A 10,612-nucleotide genomic window follows, 5' to 3' on the forward strand; every position below is an offset into this window, starting at 1 on the left:
GGGCTGGGTGTCTGTATCAAGGAAGAAAGCAGGCTGGTAGGCTAAGAGGACAGAGGCAGGAACTCAGATTTGAGAACAGCAGAATACTAGCGGGAGCCAGAGGGGGCCAGATGGGAGATTTGATTGCCCACCCCTTGTAGGATCAGGCCTCGGTGCTTTCTGAGGGGAAAAATTCACGTTAAATTGATTGCTTTCCCTCCCCCTCCCTGACCATTGGAGAGCAGATGAGTAATTCCAGCCCTGCTTTCGGTCTTAGGTCCCTGATTTACTGCTTTTACTTGGGACTTCATTAGCATTCTTTTCATCACAGTAAAACGCAGCAGCCATGAGACACTTTCTTTGGCTTTCTCCTCAAAGGGGGATATTAAGACTCCTAAGCAGGGCTGTCACCAGAGACTGTGTGCCAGCTGGTGACTAGGAGTCCCCGGCAGAGCCAGTCTAGACTTCCTGGTCCAGCCTTAAAAGCCAAAGAACTTATCTCCTACATGGTACTTTGAGGGGTCCACCCCGGAGATGTAATTTCTGGGCTGTTCCAGGGAAGGGCCCGGGGCTGAGGATCCTGAAAGAGGTGGTTGTCTAATGGCCTGAATGTGGGTTCCACTAGCTCGTCCCGGCAGCTCTCACACTGACCCACCATGGTTGTCACATCTCCCTAGAGCCCTGTTTGCTGGGAAAACCCTGCCCTAAAAAATTGGAAACAACAAAATGTTCCTGGGTTATTTATAAATGAAACCCAACCCCTGTTGGCTATGTATGGATGCTTGGTTTCTCCAAGGACTTGAAGGATTGGAAAAAGGGATCTCCCTCACTAGGCTCAAGTGGGTGGAAATTAGTTTCCCCAATTTCACGGAGTTGGCCCCTAGGTCCTGGGCAGCTTTCATATCTAGTAATGCTCCAGATTGTGAACATGTCCTTTCTTTCCTGTTTGTTTTTTGTGTAAGGTAGTTTCTGTTCGGTGGGAAAGTTTCATAAGCCGTGAATGAACCATTTCACTTTTGGTTTCTCCTCTTTCACTTTCTGTCTGTTTTTGTCTGGGTCCCCAGCAAAAGATTGAAGAAGGCTTCAGATATTTTCCTTCATCTCAAAAATGATGCCCATCTCCTACTCCTTCAAATTCACAGACATAGACTGCCAAACCCTGCCTTGGGTGCCACCAGGTCTCTTCAGAGACTGCTCCCAGCTACACAAGGGGGTTACCTGCTTTCCCTCAAAGCAGTCTGCTCAAGCCCCTAACAGCCTGGTCTAGAGAAACATGTGTCTACAACGCCCCTAAAAACAACTTAAAAATAAAAAAGAAAAATGGAGTTTTTCTCCAAATATGGTGGAAGAATCAGGCTGAGAAAAGCCCAGAACATATAGGTTTGTCCCTGGGATGAAGAATAGTTCATTCTTTCCACTGAGCAAGTTTGCACATAAGCAGAGTTTACATTCCTTGCAATCATGAGGGATAGATTTGGCCAGCAGATGGGAGGGCTGTTGGGCTCCAGAGGCCTCTGCAGGTGTCAGGCAGGAGCTGGAATGTGGTCTGGCTTGGAGGTGACAGAGTATCAGGGCTGCTTAGGGTCTCTGCTTTCAGATCCCAATGAGCAAAAGTGCGAGGCCCGGGGATGCTTAGTGGCCTGCTTGAAGTCACCCAGGTTGAACGAGAAGCAGGGCTTTGAAATCTTAACACTGTGCTCTTTCCACACTCAAACCATTTGAAGTTGCAGGGTCAGGCTGGTGGCAAACCAAGCACGAGGGTTTCAAGAGTCTCTTTCCCTGGTACAGGCCGGAGTGAACTCTGCCCTGAAGCAGCAGCTCCTGCTCTGCAGCTAGGGGGTTCCGCATGTGACCACATAGTGCTTTGCAGAGCTGAGCTGCAGAGGCCTCTGAGCACCTCTGGTAGAAACTCTACTGCAGGGCTGGAGGAGGCCACCCACTGCTGGGCTTCCAAACGTGTGTCTCAGTCCCTGTGGCCTCTGGCCCCATCTTGCGGGGGCTGTTGGGGCGGGAGCTGCAGGTGAACACAGGGTGCAGTCTTTACCTAAACTCCCTGGAGAGCTCAGGTGCCATCCCAGCCCTGCCCTCCAAGCCTTTGCTGTGGACACATCGCATCTGGGGACTTTTGGGGAAGTGACTTATTATCTGGCACGGTTATTATCTGGCCTTCTATAGTGATGCCATCGGGGGTCCCTTGGCAGGGTTTTGGATCTCCCCTAACTGTGAGGGAAATGGTGGGTGTAACCCCAATGTCCCTGTGGTCTCGGAAGCTGAGAGTACGTGCAAGGTATACGGATGTTGCTGCCTGAGTGGCCACAATCCTAGCCCCACGAGTGGGAGTGCAGTCCTTTGCCTTTCCCACATCTCTCCCATGCATGTTCCTCTGCTCCTCTCCCTCGCCGTGGCCTCTATTCCCTGTTCCCCCATGACCAGGCTCTGCCCTGAGCCTCACCATGGGGCTCACAGGCTGGGGGCTGGAGAATAATTCCGTCCCCAGTCATGTGTCACCCTCAGCTGCCAGGGCACAGAGACCAATGCATTTTTCACAAGCCCAGCCCCTCACACCCATATCTCAGTGGGGTTCAGATATTGTGCCCCAGGTCACCCTCCAGCTCCTTCCACTGACCTAACACCTCCTTCTTCCCTCTCCCAAGTTAGTCTCCACTCAGGTGGCTCTGAGCTTGGTGGGCCATGCAGCTGCCCCAGCCCACCTGCCCTGCCAACAGTCTCTCACTTCCCTTTTGGCCCAGCTGGAACATTCCCCTGACTTCATCCTGACCTTGAGTACAGGCCATGGGGATGGGTCATCTGAAAAGGACCGGAAGTGGCAGAGATGAGAGCGCTCATGTGTACCCAAGCTCCATGCTCACTCCGAGAAGTACATGTTGGGCCTTCTCAAAGGGCGGGAATGCAACAGAACCTTCCCCAGAGCTGAGGTCAAGCTTCCATCACCTGCTTATCCAGCCTGGCCTGCTACCCCTGGGTCCCAAGACCTCCCCCTGAAAAACTTTTGGTAATTGTGGTAGGCAGAATTCTAAGATGTCCCCAAAATTCTCCACCCAGGTGTACATACCCGGTATAATGCCTGGGACTGTGAATTTGATGGGTTTACTCCTGTGATAGGTCATGTTCGATGGCACAGTTAACTTTAGATTATCAGAGCGGCCTGACCTCATCCCATGAGCTCTTTAAAAGCAATTTTCTCTGGCTGGTGGCAGAGGAAGTCAGAGATTCAAAGCACAAGGATTCGATGTGCCGTTGTTGACTTGAAGATGGAGGGGGACCACATGGAGAAGAATATGGGTGGCCTCTAGGAGACTAGAGCAGCCCCCAGCTGACAACCAGCAAGGAAACAGGGCCTTCACTCCTATAGGTGCAAGGCCTGAATCTGGCCAATCCCTGCCAACCAATAAGAATGAGTGTGGAAGCAGATGCCTCCCAGGGTCCCCAGATGAGAACTCAGCCTGGCCACCACCTGATTTCAGCACTCAAGACTCTGGACTTCTGATCTACAGAACCATGAGCTAATAAATGACTGTTGTTTTAAGCCACTTATTGTGGTCATTTGTTGTGTGGAATAGAAGGCCACTACAGCAACGGATTTGTCTTTTTGTCAATCAACAATTTATTTGATTGGCAAAACCTGGCAACAGGAGAGAAAAAATAAAAGGAAACTAGAGTGATTGTGGTGTACTGTAACTGGGAAAGCAGATTTCAATACTGATGCAACTTGATCTGGCTACACACACACACACACACACACACACACACACACACACACTCAGAGTTCTCAACTGGAGGTGACTCTGCCCCCCAGGGGACTTTTGACAATGTCTGGAGACATTCTTGGTTGTTACCACTTGAGGGATGCTGCTGGCATCTAGTGGGTAGAACCTAGAGACGCTGCTAAGATCCTACAATGCACAGGACAGCCCCCCACAGCCAGGAAATAACCAGCCCTGGCCCCAAATGTCAATAGGGTGGAGATTGAGACACCCTCTAGCGCGCGCGCGCGCGCGCGCACGCACGCACACACACACACACACACACACACACACACACTACCAGCCACTATTGAGAGAGAGTGTAGCATAAGGGCCAAGTGCACTGTTAAGTTCTAGTCCTTCTGACTCTGTGATTTTTAGCAAGACTCAGGGGCTCTGGGACCAGCTGTAAAATGGGGCTAAAAAAAGCTACCTCCTAGGATTAAATGTTAATGTATAGATGCCCAGGACAGCAAAGTCAGCTAACTCGATCGGTTACAGGAAATGTCTACAGGGGTATTCTTGCGACAAAGGAACTGGGGCAATTTTGGTTTACTTCTCTATATTGTCCAAATTTTATATGATAGACTGAATTTAATTTTCTGAATTAGGGGAGAAGAAGAAAAAAATGCTGAAGGACATTCTACAAAACAACTGGCCAGTACTCTTCAAAAATTTTAAGGTCTTAAAAACCAAAGTAAGGCTGAGGATGGTTCCAGATGAAAGACTGAAGATCCCTGACAACCAAATGTGAGGCATGATCCCAATTCATTGGGACAATCAGAGACCCTAGAAAGTGGACGGCATATCAGATCACAGCATTGCATCAATGTTGCTAGGCTTAAGTTTGGTAATCGTACTGCAGTTGTGTAAGAAATGTCATTTTTCTTAGGACATATATATTGAAATACTTAAGAGTGAAGGAGCATGACCTTTGTAACTTACTGTCAAGTCGTTCAGAAAAAATGCATGTGCGTACGTGTGTAAGAGAGAGGGAGAGGGAGGAAGAGAGGGAAAGCAAAGGTGGCAAAATGTCAACTACTGATGAATCTGAGTGAAAGGTATGTGGATATTCATTGTAATTTTCTTGCAGCTTTTCTGAAGATTTCCTAATTGTTGAAAACAAAAAGGCCTGTAATAGGACACCCCCGCTTCAGGCACTGTGTGGCCTGATTACATTTGCTACCTCATGACCTAGCAGGGCCTAAGTCCATTTACAGTCAAATGGACAAGTCAACTGGATTCTGTTCCTACAAGGGCAGTGAATGAACGTGAGCAAACTACAGCTCCAGAAACCACCTGGAGACAGCCCGACACAACTGCAGGACTCCGCTTTTATAATAAACTACAGCAACCTCAGGCAAGTGAGCATATTCTGTTTTGGGCTGCGTGCCTAGGTGGTAAACCGCAGAGAAAGGGGAGGAAGTGGTTACAGTAAAGGTCAGCATTGTGCTTCCTTGGGGAGGGGTCACCTGCGAGGACACACTGGGGCGCTCTGCAGCGCAGAGATTTTCTTTTTCTTAACTTGAGTGGTAGTTACCCAGACTCATTTTATAGTTATTCAAATATACACTATACATTTATGTTTTATACACACGTAACAGCTGTAAAGGTCCCACCAGGAACCCTACGCGCGCGCGGAGTACCTGGGATCCGCAGTTGCGTGTAGGGCGCTGTGGGTACCCGGCAGGTCTGGAGCGGTCGGGGCGGGGTCGGGGCGCGGGGCAGGGAGGGAGCGATGGCTGCGGGATCAGAGCTGGGGAGGAGTCGGGGGTGGGGGAAGGTGGCGGGGAAAGGATCGACCTCACCCAGCTCTGGCGGGATGCGATCCGGGGCGCCCCCTGCTGGTGGCCGCAGGGAGTAAGGATTTCAGAAGAGTGGGCTCTCCGGCCCACCAGTGCCTACTCCTTTCTGCACAATTGTCCCTGACACTCCTTCCCCTCGCAGTGCTCCCGACCTCTTCCCGGGCGTCACCTCAGCAAAAGCTGAACTCAAACTCACCTTTCTCAAGGTGCCTTTTCCGATCAAATCTCCCCAACTCCGACCACTCCTTCCCCCATCGTCCTTTCTTTGAGGTTGAAACGGTTAATTTGAATGTACACCCCGACGACGGCCAGGCGGCATCACAGTGTTTCACAAATGTGTGGCGTGGTGATGAAGACGTTGGCTGGCATTTACCGAGGACCTCTAACCTGTGAGCACTGTGCTGACCACTCCAGGCATCTGCTGCCCCCCTCCCCCCAAGCAGCTTCATTTACACCACGTGGTCAGTCCTTAAGCATTTATTAAGCAGGTACTCTGAGCCATTCTCTGAGGCTAGTGGAAACAAAAAGTCAGTGGCCACTGTCCCCAGGGATTCACAGGCTAGTGGGAATAGCCAAGTGCCGGTGACATGGTGTAATGAAAGCTCTAGGAGAGGCCACAGAGAATCGTGGGAGCCAGCGAGCTGGGGAGAGCAGGAAGCGGGCTCTGGTAATGAGCAGGCAGGTGTCCTGGAGGTCTGGAGACGGGTGGGAGCAGGATCCAAGCTAGGAAAGATGTGCACAGGCCCAGGGCCTGTCGGGAAAAGACCCCAGATCAACAGTGATCAAGAAACCAGTCAGAGGGAGTTGGGTCTACCTTGTACAAGCTGGGACATGGTCTCTGAGAGCTGTCAGAGACTGTAGAGGCAGATGGAGCGGGAAACCCAGAGCAAGCCAGCACTCTAGGCCTGGGGCCTGACAGCCCCAAGAGGGTCAGAGTTCAAGTCCCCTCCATCTGGCCAGTGTATGGTGAATACCTACTAGGTTGGAGCTGCCCAACCAGGAAGGCTGAGTGAGTCCTGGACTTTACCCTCAAGAAGTCTGGGACCAGCACAAGGATTAAGATAAGCTCAGGGAGCTCTCAACCCTGCACAAGATAAGGAGATAAGGAGGCCGAGGAAGGGGAGTAGATCCTTCAGAGTTGTGGGAGGGACATCTCAGCTGGGCGTCAGCAGTGGGGATGGGGGCCCAGGGATCTGGAGCTGACAAGGCAGTGAGAGCAAAGCTGCACATGGGAAAGGGTGAGGCAGTCATAGCGACTAGAACAGGTGGCCAAATGCCTGTCAGCCACATGGAGTCCTCAGAGGGAGAAGGTCCCACTTGCTCTGTGACTTTAGCAAGATGCTCATCCTTTCTGAGCCTGTGTCCTCATCTCCCAAATAGGTTTCTGACAGTTACCTCACAAGGTTGCCGAGATGATTCCAGGTGATTGATGGATACAAGCACCCAGCCTGCAGAAAGGGCTCAAGAACCAGTTCCTGTTATTAAGCAATTTGGACTTTATTCCTAGGTCTATGTTTCCAGTGTTTAAATTCTAATTTTTTAGCAGCAGAAACCATTTTATTCAAATGAAAATGTTCCCACAACCCCATTTGATAAAAAACTGGCAGGCGTGAGGCTATTGTGGGAAGGTGGTGCAGGGGTGGGGGCTGCAGTCCTGTCCACTTGGCTGCCTCCTCCGCTCCCACCACAGCTGGGCCTGGGCAGCCTGGGGTTGGGAATGTGCTTCAGGGAGATAAGACAGGCAAGAGGAGAAAGGGGCAAGCGGAGGGGGAGGCTCAGTTTCCCTGTCCTGGGGGGCTCCAGCACAGACTCCAACTGTGGCCTTGGCTCCCCTTGGCCACACCCAGTGTTGGTGGTTCTTCCTCAGGGTATAAGATGGAGGCTCAGGATCTGTTCAAACATTTATTGAACACACACTTGGGCTCAGCTTGGGCTGGGGGCTGAGCTCATAGCCGGTGGGGAGAACAGAAATACTGGGAGAATGCAGTATTTGGGGGAAGCCCAGGGTGCTGGGCGTGCCTGGCTGGGCACTTACGATCAAGCAGGCTTTAAGAAGGCCTCCTGGAAGCAGCAAATACTTGGACAGAACTTGGTTAGTAAGAGTTAGCCTGGCCAAAAAAAAAAAAAAATGCTGGGAAGGGTGTTCCAGGCAGAGGGAACAGCATGGACAAAGCACAGAGGCATGCCACAGGGGAGTGGGTATAGGTGGGGACCTATAGCAGTTCATACTCACAAGAGGGAAATGGAAAGGTGGGAATGAGACAGGAGGGAGCTGCTCCTTGAGTGATGCACCGTGGCAGCAAGTCTTCATTGCCCACTGGATACCCCCAGCCCTGCCCCTCCCCCTGCAGGTCCTGGAGGCTGGCATTGAGGCGAACATACCTGTGACCTATGGAATTGGCAGCCAGAGGGGAGACAAGAGCACTGGCTGTCAATTCATAGGTCAGAGCCCTGTGCACTCGGTCTTGGCAGCCTGCCGACAGCCCACCACCCTTCGTCATCCTGGGCCTGGGAGAATGGCCGTGGAGGTCCCGGCTGGCCTGCTGGGCATCAGCTGCCTCTCCTCCTCCGTGGGCACTGGCCCCCACCCCAGATAACAGCAGCCCCACTGGAACTAGTGGGCACTTCCACATGGAGTTGCTGTTACAGGGGGTGGGAGCCCACTGGAGGCCTGGGCCCTGCCCGCCTGGCATCTCCCCTTGGGCAGAAGTCTGGGGAGTACAGCACGTCCACCCACCTGGGCCCCTGGGTCCTCATGGCCCCAGGTCCATTGTCTTTTTATTGAGGCTCCTTATCATCCAGGGCCCACACCTGGAGTCTGATGCCAGCACTCCTTCTCTGGGCGAAGTCCAGTCTCAACCCCAGATCTGCTCATAAAGCCAGGAGTGGCTCCAATTTACAGCTCCTGGGCAGCCTTTGCCCGCTCTATCACCCCACACCCTCTCTCCCCAAGTTTCTTGTTTCCTCGTTTCTTTCCCAACCAGAGCTGGGTCCCATGTTCAGGTTTGGCTGCTGCAGCCTCCGCTGTCTGTCCTTTGCCCACCCTTCCTGCTGCAGTCCCAGGGCAGAGGGACAATGAGGGACGGCTGGGCATCTGTCTCAGGGGACCTCTGAATGCCCAGACTCCCCACATACAAAGCTGGAGATGAGATGGAAAGAGAAAAGGGTGGTGGGAGAAGGGGAGACAGAGAAAGTGGAAGAGTGGGGCAGAGAGGCCAAGAGAAGAGTGGGCAGGCCAAGAACTGGAAAGGGACAGAGGAGGGTGAGGAGGGGAAGAAAAGGGGAAGAACAGGGAACTGGAAAAGATGCTGATACACAAATCTGCTGCAGAATGCTCTTGCAGGGCTATAAGCAGCTGCCCATCTGGAAGAGCACTTAGCACCTTGGTGGCCTGAGAGCCAGAGTCCTGGGAGCTGGGTGACCTTGAGCAAGTGGGTTAACTGAGCCACTGCTGGTTCCTTATATGCAAATAAGGACTTGTGAGGCTATCCTGTACACTGGCCTGCACTGGTGGGAAGCCACCCTCCCTTCAACTTTTGGGTCTGTCCCCCCACTGGGGAGAGGAAGGAGCTGCTGGCTGGGGTCCCTGAGATGGCTTAGGGGCCCTGGGGGAACAGATGTTTCTCCTGCAAAGTGTGTTCTCATCCCCTCCAGGCTCTGGCCCAACAGACTTCAGTGATAAGTCACACTGCCAGTCCTGCTGAGGCTTAGGGGATATTCTGGAGACCCCAAAGCTTCTGGAGAGGAAGAGGAGCCGGGACTCTGAGCTTTTGGAATGGACTGGGCCATGTTTCCCTATCCCAGCAGTGGAAACTGGCCCTGAGAGGCAAAGAAGCCTGTCCAAGATCACAGAGCAGGGCCTTGGGATCCATCCTGCCTGGCAACCTCCCTGAAGTGATATCCTCCCTTTTGGGATGCAGTCAAGGTGAGATGGGGTAGGAGTCCTCTGCCTGGGAGGAGGGGCCTGTGAATGAAGACACCTCAGCTGGTGACCCCAACCCCCACCCCAGAAGCCCAGCAGTCCCTTCCAAAGGCACCTGAGTAAGATCAAGTACCTAGTTTGGCAGAGGCGGAGGCAGCGGCAGCAGCAGAGATGCTATCATCCAATCAGGAGTCTTGACCTCCTCATCCCACAGGTGGAAACTGAGGCCCAGGGGCTGGAAGGGACTTATTTGGGTCACCCTGTGATTACCTAAGCCCCTTCCTTTCTTCCTCAGAAGGGCTGGACTCAGGAGCATCCCGGGGCAGAGGGGCTGCAGGGGAGTGACCCCCCAGGGAAGGCTCTTACCTGGGTGCTTGGCTGGTCCTCGGGGCATGAGGAAGTTGGGACACCCTGGGCTCAGTGCCTTTTGAGCCGTTGGCCCAGCCCCTGGCAGCAGTTAATGATTATCCTGCCGCCTGTCAATACCGATCACAAGTGCGGTTCGAAGGGCATGAAACCCTGGACTGTGCTCAGGCAGGGTGGGGCGGTTCCAGGAAGCATCAGGCTGGGCCCCCATCTCCCACTCCCGGCGGCATCAGACCCCAGCCATCAAAGCCCATCCCTCCCCCACTGTACGGCCTACTGCCCCCCATGAATGTGGGCTGTGAGGACCCTGGGATCCACAGGACCAAACTTTCACCCTACTCACCTGGTGCCCAGATCTCCCTCACTGAGGGGCCACCAGAGAGCTGTAGGGGATTTGCTGACCCGATAGGTCTGCAGATGACCCCTGCAAGGTGAGGGCTCTTAACCTGGGCCTCAGTTTCCCCACGGGTCCTCCCACCTCAGTCCAGTGCTACTGGGGAGCAGGGTAGGGAGGGGCATGATCAGAGCAGCCCCTTCTTCCTTGTTCACAAGAAACAAGGTAAGGGGCGTTGGATGTTAGCATTTTCCTGATCCCATGTAAGTTTCTGTGCAAATGTCACTTTCAGGACCCCTTCCAGCCACAGTGCTGCCTCCAGTGCCACCCCCACCCGCCACTTCCAGTGCTTTGGAACTGGGAACCCAGGGCAAATGTTCTAGTCACCTCAACAGCTTCTGCTAGGGATGGCAGGAGCAGCCTCCAGTGGGCCCAGCCTCCA

This window comes from Vicugna pacos, chromosome 10 (genome assembly GCF_048564905.1).
Source record: "Vicugna pacos chromosome 10, VicPac4, whole genome shotgun sequence".
In the NCBI taxonomy this organism is placed as follows: Eukaryota; Metazoa; Chordata; class Mammalia; order Artiodactyla; family Camelidae; genus Vicugna; species Vicugna pacos.